A 13,869-nucleotide genomic window follows, 5' to 3' on the forward strand; every position below is an offset into this window, starting at 1 on the left:
ATTCATTCATTCATTCATTCTACTTTGGCTTAGTCTTTTTATTAAGCACCACAGTGGAATAAACCGCCAACTCATCCAGCATAAGTTTTACACAGTGTGTGTGCTACCAGCTGCAATCCAGTACTGGGGGAAAAAACCCTGATTATACATTTATTCGTTCATTTTCTTTTTGGCTTAGTCTCTTTATTAATCAGGTCACCATAGTAGAATGAACCGCCAGCCTGTTTTTCCAGCATGTTTTATGGAACCGATCACTGGGAAACACCCATACACTCCCATTTACACACATACACTACGGATAATTGAGCTTATCAATTAAGCTCAATTATCCATAGGAAACCCATGCAAACATGGGGAAAATACGTAAACTCCACACAGAAACAACAAATGACCCAGCCAAGGCTTGAAGCAGTGACCTTCTTACTGTAAGGCGACAGCATTACCCACTGCGTCACCCAGCCGCCCAAAACTAATAATAATTAATTATTAATATTATGAGAGTAATATCTAGGTGCTATCCCTAAACCTGCACTTGAACCTGACCTGAACCCTTGTAGCTACTTGATATAACCTAATTTCTTAGGTAGGTGCACTGCACAGTAAGTCAGCAGTTCGCAACCTGGCGGTCATCTAAAGATTTTTAAAGGGGTCACCACAACTGTAATTTGAGGGTTACAAATACAGAACTCAGTCAAGTTTGGTGAAGGAAACATCATGGATTTCGTTGAAGATGAATCCAGAGTCTTGATGAACTCTGGGAGTCCTGCAAGAAGGCTTTCTTTGCCATTTCTTTGCCAGGTGACTTTATTAATAAGTTATTGAAGTCATTGCAGAGATGTATGGATGCCGTTCTCCAAGCTTATAGTAGTCATACACAATATTAATTATTTTTCCACTGCACCATGACTTTATATTCTATACTGTACATTATTTCTGTTAAGTGACAAGACTTTTGTCTAAGCAAAGTCAGACCTTACTGTCCTAATTAAATAATTAAAAATCAAGGCATGATCATATTTTATTTTGGTAAAAAAAGAACATAATCTAGAGGTCTTTGCCTTTCATATAATCCACTTCTGATACCAAATGATCAACTAATACTTGGATAGGCTACATGATATTTGTCAGGTAGTGTAGTTCTAATGCAGTGTCGCAAATTTTTTAATCATTTAATTATTGTGTGCAAGTTTTTTTTATGGTGGTGAGGGGTTGTTAAGGATTTTGAATGTTGAGAAGGAAGTACACAGTACTGTAAAACAAAGTGCAACTAGTTTTATTTAGAGTTCAGGTTGTTAGAATATGTTTACATAATCCAAATGCACAATCACAAAGTTTTAGCAGATGCTTAGCAGAGACCATATTATTCTAATGACTAGCTGACACGTATTTGCAAAATTACTCCTAGTCAGCAAAACGTCCAAAGGCTACCATTAAATATATAGTGTAGCTTGTAAAAGCACTGGTGGTAATGTGCCTGAATTGCAGACCTCAGAGATGTGAAGACACTTTTCGGATTCAGGTGAAGGAACTTTTCAGCCTCATGGGATTTTATTTTCTTTCTTTTTTTGTAAACTCAGCTTCTCACATTGCGACAACCACAGTGGGGAGCCGGAGCAACAATTGTCAAGCCATACGCAGAGGTGAAAATAACTCTTGGCCTGCCCCACTTTCCCCCGGTTTCTGCTCTCATTTCTTCCGCGCCTTTCCGTCTGGTGGACAGCGTGACTCATTGTTGGACTGTCACTCTCTTAATGATGTCAAAGGGTCCTTCTCTAACAGGAGTCATGCCTTCACGTGCCCATCTGTCTGAGGACTCAGCAGCCCCATTTAAGCCAGGTTTGATTAAATGTCAGAAGCAAAGATGTGTGCAAAAGGAAAAGGTGAAGGACAGCAATGCAGGATGGAAATTGCTTTTGAGGGGCAGGGGAAGCTGGCAGTTCGATGCATTAATGATGAAGGGAAATTAATTTACATTGTAATAATGAAAGTGAGTCTGAGCCGGAGGGAAGGAAGCATGCAGTGGCTTTTGCAGAAGAAAACACAGTCTTTGGGGGATATTTTTCCAATCGCTCTCGAAAAGGATAATGCACAGCAGGTGGCTCATTGCACACACAGGTCGTGTCAAGTCGTCAATAGGGAAAGCTTTTGCTGTTATATTTTTTTCCCCGGCAAAGTCCTTTAATATGGCCGTTACACACTCGCCTGAATGATAATGGACCCTGGTGTAAAGCTGAATGCATAACAGTTTTAACCACCTGTGACTCAATTGCGGTTCCTTGTCTTGTTGCAGCTGTATTATGAGACTCACAAACACAAATTAACAGCGTCTATAGTCTCATTTGTACTTATGTTACACTCAATTAACCCACAGCGAGTTCTTTTAGATGGAAACTGATTTACTTTGATTTAAATTTTGGTTTCAGATGTAAACAGATTATCATAGGGCTGATGGATGTACAGATGAAAGTCCTGCTTTTATGAGTCATTTTGTTCAATTTAATTAAAATTGTTTCATAATATCCATTTTTTTTGTGCTATTGCAGGTCACAAATATAAGTTAACTCTACACTGTTCAAGTTTACTATCCTTTTGTTAAATTAATATATATACAGCAAGATCTCTCTCATGCATTTTTACAGCAGTTTAATGTAGTGGATGTTTTCACCCCGATCATAGCACAATGGTGGTAATTATGTTTTAGTCAAAATCTCAAAATATGTGTCAATGCGATTTTTTTTCCAGAAATCATCCCGCTAGCTGAAACCGAGAGAAAGTAATGGCCACATTAACACTCAAAATCACCCCAGAGTGGATGAAAACATCTCCAACAGTACATAAGGGTTAATATTGTTGTTAAAGCTTTAATCAGCTTGATAGACTGACAGACTGTTTATTAGTAAGTAGGGTTTCTGTGATTGATCATAATAAAGTGCTAATTTTTTACCATTTGTGTTAATGCATTTATGCAATGTCTGAGCAGCGTTAAAGGAATCAGTGTAAAGACAGTTAAATGTCACTATAGAAGCACTTCTGTGCCAACTTTGAGGTGTAAATATGGTAACTATAGTGCAGGTGGTGTAAGGTAGAAGATTTTTTCCACACATATTTATTTGGAATGCCAGAGGAACATATCATCCAAACTTATTCTTTGCCAAGTCATGTTATTTTTATTTGCTTTGGGAATAACAAGACGACTTGGAGGAAACAATAGGGAGAATCACCTAATTCTAGCTCTATCATATTTCCCTTGCACAGCATGGGATCTGTTCTCCTTGCACCTGAACTGTCAAAAACAAACAGTTTTCAAAATGTACTTCTAGTGGACATCTCGCATACATGCATTCGGATATGACTTATTATAAGTAAAAGTAAAAAGTCATTTGAGCTGAGCACATCTAGTGCTCTCCAGTCTAGTGCTGTCCAAGTCTTTCACTTTTGCGTGTAAAAGGATTTTGACAGTGTCTTCTAACTTATATTAAGTGTGTCTATTTTGTAAAGCTATTTTTGCCCAATAAATAAAATACAAATACATTAATATTTGTACCATAACTGATGGTAATAAATAACAAATTGCATCCTAAATATTGATTATTTTCTCAGCTCTCCCAAATAATTGTCCAGGCCACTTTGCTCTTGGTAGAGAGGAGAAAATTTTATATATATAGCACCATGCCTGGACATAGATCACTTCTACCTTATGAGCATTGACTCTGCCTATTTTCCGCTACGTTAATTTGAGCCTTACTTATTATAGTATGTTCATCAAAATGTAAATGAGATTATACTTATTTGTTCTTTAATTTGCACATTGTCTGTAAATCATCCTCAGAAATTTACACAACCATTGCCTCTGTTTTGGAATTGTGCTCTCAAGCATGTTGGCCCTATTTGGTGGATATACAGTAACTCTTTATCATTTGAAACGAGTCTTATAAAGCTAAAACAAATGCTTATCATCTAAGTGTAATATATTAAAATAAGTCTCAAGGCTCATTTATACTTCTGCGTCAAACACCGGCGTATGCTACGGCGCTGACGCATAGCCCTTCGCCGTGGCCATCGCCGTCACTGACGTGCACCTCTCAAAAAATGTAATTACACGTCGCAACGACGCGTAGCGCAAGCTCTGTGATTGGTCGGCTTGGTAGGGCTGACGAGTCTGGGCGGGACCAAGAGCCGCGCGAATGGTGCGACGCCGCGAGCGATTTTTAGAGTCCTGTGAAGGAGCTCCGGATGGAAAGTTTTGTTTTGTGTTTACCTCATAGTTAAAGTTGTTGCACGTCCGCCAGTTCCTGCCTCAAAATGAGCGAGTTTGAGCCACTTGTACACCCCGGAAGTGTTCAGGAAAAGCAAAAAAGTAGTGAAGAAACTCGACACAAGGGGGCATTTACACCTCACTGCCAACTAGCGTTTCGGAAGTGTTAATGCAGACCGACAGAGACAGCGCGCAGAAGTATAAATGCACAGCCACGCGCGTTGCATGCGCCGTGGGTTACGCCGGTCACCTGACGCAGAAGTATAAATCAGGCTTCAATATCTTGTATACAGTAAAACATAATAATAAAATAATTTGAGCGATTTCAAATATTTGACTAGAAAGCCACTTAAAAAGATGTTCAAATTAATTTGATGTCATTTTCACTTGTAATTTTGGCTTGATTTGAGATTAGGGAACACAATACAGCATGGGACTATATCAGGCTTATTTATAGCTTGTTTTAAATATTTTATTAAATCACAATTTTGATAAGCAGAAGATTGAATTGAAGATTGAATCTTCCTATTCCAATATTAAAAATTGGTCACTGAGTAGACTGAATTATTTTTGAATCTCAGTATGTCATTCAGGTTTTGCAGTTGCTAAATACAGACGTAAACATGATTTAAAATGTTTTAAAGTTGTCCACTTTCAACCACTTCTAGAGGTAGTAGAAAACACATTTGATGGAATTGCTTTCGTAGAGTAAAAGCTTACAGTGAAACAGCTGCATTAGACCACCTACTCTGTCTACTGACCTAACAAGTGAGCGTTTTGGCACTTATTGTGAGAAAGCAATCAAAACAAGGTATTCACATTTCACTGTATTGTACCAGATTGCAATCAACACCCTAGTTGCCATCCAAATCCTTTTCATTTGATTACTTGCATGGGGATTGTTCATCTGCAATATTACCTGTGCAACATGGGCTTTAGAAACGGTGCCACAGTCTCTCTGGTTAATCAGCATGGTCAGGACACCAGCACACCGACATCTCATGCTGGGCCCCGGTGTTGAAAACAGCATATTTATTCAGGTCTTTCCAGCAGTGATGTCATCATTGTTATAACATGATGATGATGGGCTCTGTTAAAAATAACTGCAAATAACCACAGCGGGTTGCCAGTTGTTCATGACAGTTTAATTAAATTTCACCCACGGCCCAATAAATGCATGCAAAGGCTTGAGGACAGACTACCGTACATTCTCAGACAAAAGCCAAAACAGCACCGTTTGTTTGCATGCTGGCGGACGACAAGAGGTCCGCATGACTGCAAAGCAAAAATTGAGAGTTATTAATGGCTGACAGTGCGTGGCGGGCCGCTGCCAGTATGATAAACAGTGCTCGGTGTTGCTGTTTTTATATCACATATTATATCAGGCCATTACTGCACTCAGTGGTCTGCAAAGCTCATTAATCCGCCTTGTCTCAAAGGTGTCACCGCAATCGGGCTGTCCTTTTTAGAGACGTGCCCCTGTGGCTGTAAATCTGAGCCCGAGATGTGGAAGTCCTCATAGCATCTCAAACTAATGCATCATCATCGTCATCATTATCATTATCAGGCTGTGCTGACGACTGAGCTGCCTTCATCATCAGCAAGGGCCACAAGGGGGGATCGGAGTTGCAAGTACTTTATCTTTGTGTACTTTATCCTTACTGCTGTACTGGATAATATTGATCTGATTGACCTAAGAGGTCAAGCTTTGGCTGGTTAGTATCCAGTTCAGCCCCTTTGATCCTTTATATTGACGGCAGTACGAAAGTAAGTCTATTTTGTTGCACTAGAGATGTTTTATTCTGAAATGACAAGTTTTTTCCACAGTTTTTTCTACATTTTTTTTAAAAAGTGAGTAAACTGGTTGGCGTGTCATGGTGGCGCAGTGGGTAACATGATCACCTCAAAGCAAGAAGCTCGCTGGTTCGAGCACTGGCTGGGTCAGTTGGCATTTCTGTGTGGAGTTTGCATGTTTTCCCTGTGTTGAGGAGGGTTTCCCCACAGTCCAAAGACGTGCGCTACACAGAATTTAATAATGTAAATTGGCCATAGTGTATGTGTGTGTGTGAATATAAGAGTGTATGGGTGTTTCCCAATGTAGGGTTGCGGCTGGAAGGGCATTTGCTGCGTAAAACATATGCTGGATAAGTTGGTGGTTCATTCTGCTCTGGCAACCCCTGATGAATAAAGGGACTAAGCCGAAAAGAGAATGAATGAATGAAACTGGTTGCTTTAACAATAAGTTGCCTTTACTTAAAATTTGAGAAAACTTGTTACTTTTAACTTTTAAATGGACTTAATTGTGTAACTATGGACAGTCCATTTACTTTATTTAACTTTATTTATGTTAAGTCAACATGTTTGCTCACTTTTAGGGCATACTCACACTAGGTACAGTGGCCTTGAACGGCGATGAAGCGTGATTGTTACCCCTCCCCTCTCCCCCGATGGCCTGCACTCATACTGTATTTTGCCTTCTGAACCTAAGCACACTTACGTTATCAATGATGCAACTGTTCAGTTTGACGGGAAGGAAAACGCTCTCGCTCAGCGCAGTGAAGATTGCTTTAGTCATTAGAGCAGTAACACGCAGTCACATATTTTGCAAAAACAGATTCACAACTTTTGACGCTCATAAATTATCATAAAAGTCATCATGCTGGACGTTTTAGGAGGTTTTCTGAAGGTGCATCTGTCGTGCAGTGAGGGCTTTGGGTCTTTCATAAACTACGACAGTTTGTGTTCATTGAATAGCAAGAATGATTAATAAATTCACATGAAAATCCCTTAAAAGTGACTTTGCGTACTGTGCCAAAATCCCAATTGAACCACGCTTTGGCACACCTCTTCCAATCGGGCCAGGGCTGGCCAACTGAACCATGTCTGAACCCCATTCGGAGCATGCACACTTATTTGGAGCCTAGGCACTGTACAGACAGCATAGTGCGAGTTAGTAAAATCAACTAACCCTTTTGTAAAGATCCTGGTATACTTAAAACAAAATGTGCAACTGAAGTTATATAATTTTGAACAAAATCTGGTCAAAACAAGTTCGTTTTGAGTTTATTTCTGCAGTTTGAAGCTGCTCACCATAGCAAACTTTTGGTCAAGCTCATTTTGGCTCTTAAACACTTTTGACCAGTAACAATTATTCAATCAGTGTCTCTGTTCTGGAACTCTACATTGTTTGACCTGTGATTTCCTCCCTCTGATATGTTTCCCATTCTACAGGCGTCAACAGGAGAACAACATCCAAAACAATAACAGTCACATGAATACACTGGAGAGTCTAGTAGAAGAGCTGGTACAGATGTATTTGCACCTGTTTGATTGTTCATGCAGAGATTTCAGGAGTTCACACTTAGATATGCTTGGCATTAATAGCAGATTTGGCATGCTGTCCAGGGAGAGAACCCTGGGCTCGGAGATAATTGAGCCCAAGGCTCCCGCCTGGTCAAAACTCATATAAAGGGGGTCCAAGATCAGGTTGATGGGGCGGAAGGGGGGATTCTTCCAGAAAATAGGGCAGTAGGATGAATTCTGTCTATTTATTGTAAGCTTGGATCAATCTGAATAGGATTATTACTGATTACAAATGAGAAGTCAGCCTTGATCAACCATATCACGTGCTCCTCTCAAAATTAGTTTATAAAAAGACACGGAAGGGGTCACACACCGGACAAGAAGCCCACCTTATCTTTTCTATGAGTTTTTGCTCACCTGCGGTGCCACTTGGCATCTGTCCACCACAAATAGAAAACAATGTAAAGATGGAATGTGCTTCTTGGTGAGTAGGCTGCTTGCCTGATGTTTATGAAAATATTATTCTGTGTCAGCCAACATTGTTGTGTTTAGGGGTACATGCGAACAATGTTATACCGCCTATGCAGTGCAAGGGTGTTGCAGTGATCGAAAACATTATACCATCACTTTTTGCCCTCAAAAGAAGAATGAAAATAACTTTGTTTGAAGTATACCCAGGCCTTTATAGTGCACTTGGCTGCTTTGAAATTGCAGCTTAGGGTTGTTGCGAGTAAAGGGTTTGAAATGAGGTGCCCATGAGAAAAAGTTCCAGGGGGTACAATGCTTTTCTAGTAGTGTCTTTGAGATGAATTTAGATGGATGGCTCTCTACAGGTATTACAGGCCATCCTGGACTCACTATAAAATAGCTTCCAAATAGCAATTTGCTAGCAAATGCAACATGTGTCTTAGCTCCATTACACTCCCAACCCTACTCACTAGGGTTTGCAAGACAGTGTGAACTGCAAAGACATTTTTTTTTTCACCCAGCTGTGGTCCTCTCAAACTGTCTAACAGTGACAGGCTTGACAGTGTGCACCAATATAGAGCCTCTAGCTGCTCTGAATGAAGTGTAGGAGGAAAGAAGTCGCCTTTCGTTTCCTTCAGTTCTCTGAGAGATAGAGCACATTGTATTACCCGCTTAAGGCCAATTATCCAAGTGCTAACTTCAATGAATTGAACATTGTTTGAAAAGCTTAGTGTGTCGCAGTCATTAGCGTGAGACAGACTTATTGTGGTATTGTTCATAATCTTTTTTTTTTTTTTTTAATAATGTCCTGTGTCCTTAATTACAATTAATAAAACAAAAAAAAAAACATGATTACTTCCACTTTTAACTTTAATGTGCAGGATTTCCAGTGTCAGTAAATAGACTAATTACATAGTTATATTAGATACATTAATATATTTCAGTAAATTATACCAGGAACAGGGTTAGAATACTTGAAAATGCTTGAATGCTAGTATTTTCAAGGTATGAAAAGTGCTTAGATTTAGATAAGATATCTTTTTCTTAGTCTCTATTTTAAAGGTCGCCACAGCAGAATGAACTGCCAACTATTCCAGCATATGTTTTATGCAGCAGATGCCCTTCCACCCACAACCCAGTACTAGGAAACACACATACACACCCATTTACACACACCCAGTTCAGTTTATTCAATTCACCTATACCATATATCTTTGGACTGCAGGGGAAACCCACGCGAACATGGAGAGAACATGCAAACTCCACACAGAAATGCCAACTGGTCCAGCCGGAACTCAAATCAGCGACCTTCTTGCTGTGGGGCAACAGTGCTAACCACTGAGCCACCATGCCTGCTTTCATAATAATTTCTATTGCTAAATAGATAATAATAAGTAAACTATATTAAACTTATGTTTATTGCATTATATAAAAACTGGAGATGCGTCTGTAACATGATCTTGCTGTATTTTCTGTATTAAGCAGTTGGAAAAGACACAAATGAATGGAGATTACCACTTCATGAGTAAACAATGCATGAAATTAAAATAAAATACATATAAGATGTGGCTAAGTGACATTTAAAATAGTAAACCATGCCAATTCAATTATGGGCTTTGGGCAAACATACCATCAAAAATCCATTGAAGCACTATACTATAGAATTCTATAACAAAGGTCTTATTGTATATTTTCATAAAGTACGTATATGTGTGTAAATATTTAATTTGATTTGAAATGCTGTAAATGTACCTGGAAAGTGGTTGAAAATGCTTACATTTGACTTTGGGAAAGGTATAAGAACCCTGCAGGAACAGCTAACTGCTATTTGTTGCCTTATCAGTTAGTGCCCTTGTCCTATTATTAGTCTGTGTAGCCAAAGCTGAAGGAAGTCTATATGATTAGCTGCCATTTCTTGACACTGCTTCGAATTTAATCCAAGAGATTTAAGATTTTATCACAAGTCTCGCCTCAGGAGAAAGCTAATCAAAGTTGGCCCACCATCTGCACGCACGCATGTTATTGTGACCCAATGTTGTTAAAGTGACAAAGGACTCCATGACTGTACTGTATGAATCCACTTGCCCTTGGTATGTCTTGAGCCAGACTCAATGCTATTGCTTTGATTTATTTCTTGAAGTTGTCTTTTGCCCAGCAACTCAATTGCCAGAGAGCCGCAGCCTCTCTGTCTGTTTAGAGCTGCAATCCAGCAGCTTGTAAATCAGAATCCGCAACTACCCTCTCATACTCGCGTACACTAACAGTCTCTTCCTCATCCCAAGAAGAGAAACCCCAAAGGCATAGTGAGTGGGACTGATTAAGACAGGCAAGAATTTGATTCCTGTTGCTTTATTCCTCTTGAGAGTGGCTGCAGGATATTAATCTGGCCAGTGCTGCTTATGAGGACTTGCCACAGGCTCTTGAGCACTTTATTGTTGAATTACATTTTGTTCTCAATCCCACTACCTAAGTGCTTGAGGAAGTCTTTGCCGCAGTTTGAACGAGCATCTGCGTCCTTTCAACATTTTGATTTCTTTAATGTATTTTCAAGTTGAGCCGTCTGTCTTTATTGTTTGGCTTTATTTATTTATTTATTTATTACCAAAATGAAACATGGTAGCAAGGTGCTGAGTTCTGAGTAAAAATTATTTTCTTCATATTACTTTTGTTTTTCATTCAAATATGTAAACATCCTTACAACAAGCTATCTTTGCTTGACTAAAGCCCTGTTTAGATCACACAACCATGTCACAATTTTGGCACAATTTCCTTGACGTAGGGTGTCGCGGGCATTGTGACACAAGATTAAATTATTTCTTCTTGTGTAATGTGGTATAGTTCACAACAACCGATACCATGTCTGTGACTCCTCACGACACCATTACAGAAAGTCTAGCATGTTTATTTTATTTTTTCCCAGATCTTCACGACAAGTTTAGTGTCATGGGTGACACTGTACAATAGGAGCACATAATTTCTCAGTTTTATCCGCTGGTGCTGCTTTTAATCTGCAGGTCAGGTAATAAAAAAACAAGCTGCATATTTACTTTTGGATGGGTCACTGGCGGATAAATCAATCATTCGTTATGCAAACTTTTACTACTGTAAAATAATATTTAAGTGTTTTAAGTAATTTTATTTGACAAACAAGAAGCACATACGGTAGCATAGCCTTGTTTTCAGAGAATATTTTGGATTTTGTTGTGTGTTTGTATGTGCATAAAATCTTACTGTGGTATCCGTAATAACCGTAACCTTCAGAATCAGTCAGGCACATAATTGACTAAACTAAGAGTGAATAATTTAATAATCGGGTCTCATTTAAGTGTTAAAGTCTTGCTAGATGCTCTTGCAAAATAAACATACATTTCCGTTCATAAACCTCCAGTCTTTCTTACTTTCAATTTTATTTTAGGCCAAAGGTCCCCTTTCGTAATAACTTAAACTGTCCAATAATAAGAGGAGGAAATAAATAAGGGGAAGGATCAACAAATGCATGACAGACTAAACATATAAACATATGTGCTTTGTACTTAAGCCCTCTATAAATGATTTATAATCTATCAAATTATGCCACTTTAAATAATGTAACTTTAAATAATCCCTCTCTGACTGACTTTATTTGACTTATTATCTGCCTTGTCAGGGGTCGCCACAGCTGAATGTGCTGCCAATAACTTGGGCATATGTTTTATACAATGAATGCCCTTTAGCCGCAACCCAGAGTGCAACCCTCAAAGCTGGGAAACACCCACTCACTCTCCTATTCAAACACTATGACCAATTTAGTTTGTCCAAATCCCTTAAACCAGTGGTTCCCAAAGTGGGGGCCGGGACCCTCTGGAACATATTGAGCATATTAGAATTACCACATATTTTCACCATAAAAATTATAGTTTTTAATAGTAAAAAACAACAAAATGCAAATTACAAAACTTCAGCCTTTAAATTATTATTATTTTTTTAATAGGATTGGTGTGTTCACATTAGATTAACACAGCAGCAATGGGATCAGCTGCAGCAGAATAATTTTATAGCACCAGGTTAAACTTTGACACCCTTCATAGCAATCAAATACATTAAAAATAAATACAGCCCACAACTTAATATTATGAATGATCTCTGACTGGCGGTCACCAAAATTAAACCAAGAATATACTTGTGCTGAAAACATTGTCCACCAGTCCCTTTAGTTGAGGTTAATATTAAATCCAAGAAATGATTAAATGACCATAAATAATATGGTTGTTAGACTGTTGCACTTTTTGTGTTGTCAATATGCTTGTGTTTACATAGGCCTATTGTTCTGTGTGCAACCTTTGTATATTTATCAACACCTCTGAGGAATTTGGGGGTCACGAGTCAATAGCATTGTTATTTAAGGGGCTGAAAAGTTTGGCAACCTTTGCTCTAAACAGTCTTTGGACTGTTGGGGAAACTGGAGCACCCAGAGGAAACCCACACAGACAACCATTTAGCCACTTTGCGGTCGAATTTAAAATAATTAAGGTGATATTTGCATAATATCTTTCTTTCTTGTTAAATACACAGAGCTTTCTAGATTAGATTAGTATTATTACTGTAAAACAACCTTTATTAATCATTATTTAATCATAATTTTCAGTTACTATCCAATCTAATTAAATTATTCTGGATTAATAGATGGCTTTAGTTAAAGTTGCAAACAAATCAAGGCAGATGTGCGTGGACTTAATACCCTCTCTATGTCATTCCCCATCACTACGGATGAAGTATTCGCCTTTAAAGAAGCTTCCACCTTGAGTTTTGTTTCTATGGCAACTCTATTCTGTCCTCAGATAAAAGAGCCATTATGATGTTTTGCAGTGGATTGGAGAGATTGGGTGAGGTTTTTTTTTTTTTTTCTGTAGATTTCTCTCGTTAAAATCCTGACAGTTGGCACAGGGTCCTGCATGTAGTGTCTTGTCCACAACTGACCAGTGACTCTAATGTGATATGGGCACATCTTGAGTGTCTCCCCTGTGCCACTCATTGAAAGAACACCAATTTGCCCCCACATGCTGCGCAAATACTCTGCTTCAGTCTACTTCCCACATGCCGCTGAGAGTTGACAATTTTTTGACGTAGCTCTCATGTATACAGGTCGACAAGATTCAATTTCCTTGTACATAGATATACAAGATTCAATTTTAGGCCCTAAAATACTGTTTTCCTCTGCAGGCAGACCTGTAGAGACCAACAAGTATGAAATTGCTTAGAGAAATATTTTCTCTCTGCCTGCGCTTTTGGAAACCTGACACATACTGTATGTAGATATCCTTGCGTGCTTAATTATAAACATATTTGAAGTGCTAATATTTGGCAGTCTGCAGATACCTCTTTACTTAAAAGCTAATGTGTATATACTTTTACTTTGTCTAAGATTAATTGATTAAATTAATAAAGTAAGATGCTAAATGAAGCCAGACAGAGTAATAATAATAAAGCATTGATTTTTGGCACTGCTGTGCTGTCTGGATCTCATTGTACATTGAACATCGTGATGATATTTGTGCTGTGCTAGGCTTTTCAAACTTTTTTTGGTACAGCATGTGCATAGTGTTTTATCATTTGTTGTTTTTAAAAATGGAGAACTTGGTGTCTAAGTGATGCCTCACAGAAGGAAGTTTCTGTTTCAAGTCCCGTCTGGACAAGGATGCCTCTAATAGACTAGACTAAAATAAATAGACTAGTCATCAAATAAACAGAAATGAATGACTACACATACAGTATAAACTAAAGCCTGTCTTAGGTGTCTTCATGTCTTCTTAGATTTTCATGGACAGCCCAAGTTTAACCACGCTCTCTATGTTTAGATGTCTATT

General features: G+C 38.5%; 1 protein-coding gene across 13 annotated transcripts in view; it reads left to right on the plus strand.

The window, feature by feature from the left end:
* Positions 1 to 13,869, plus strand: part of grid2 (glutamate receptor, ionotropic, delta 2) — a 704,272-nt gene that overhangs the window by 82,267 nt on the left and 608,136 nt on the right.

Source organism: Danio rerio, chromosome 8 (genome assembly GCF_052040795.2).
Source record: "Danio rerio strain M-AB ecotype USA chromosome 8, GRCz13ab, whole genome shotgun sequence".
Lineage (NCBI taxonomy): Eukaryota > Metazoa > Chordata > Actinopteri > Cypriniformes > Danionidae > Danio > Danio rerio.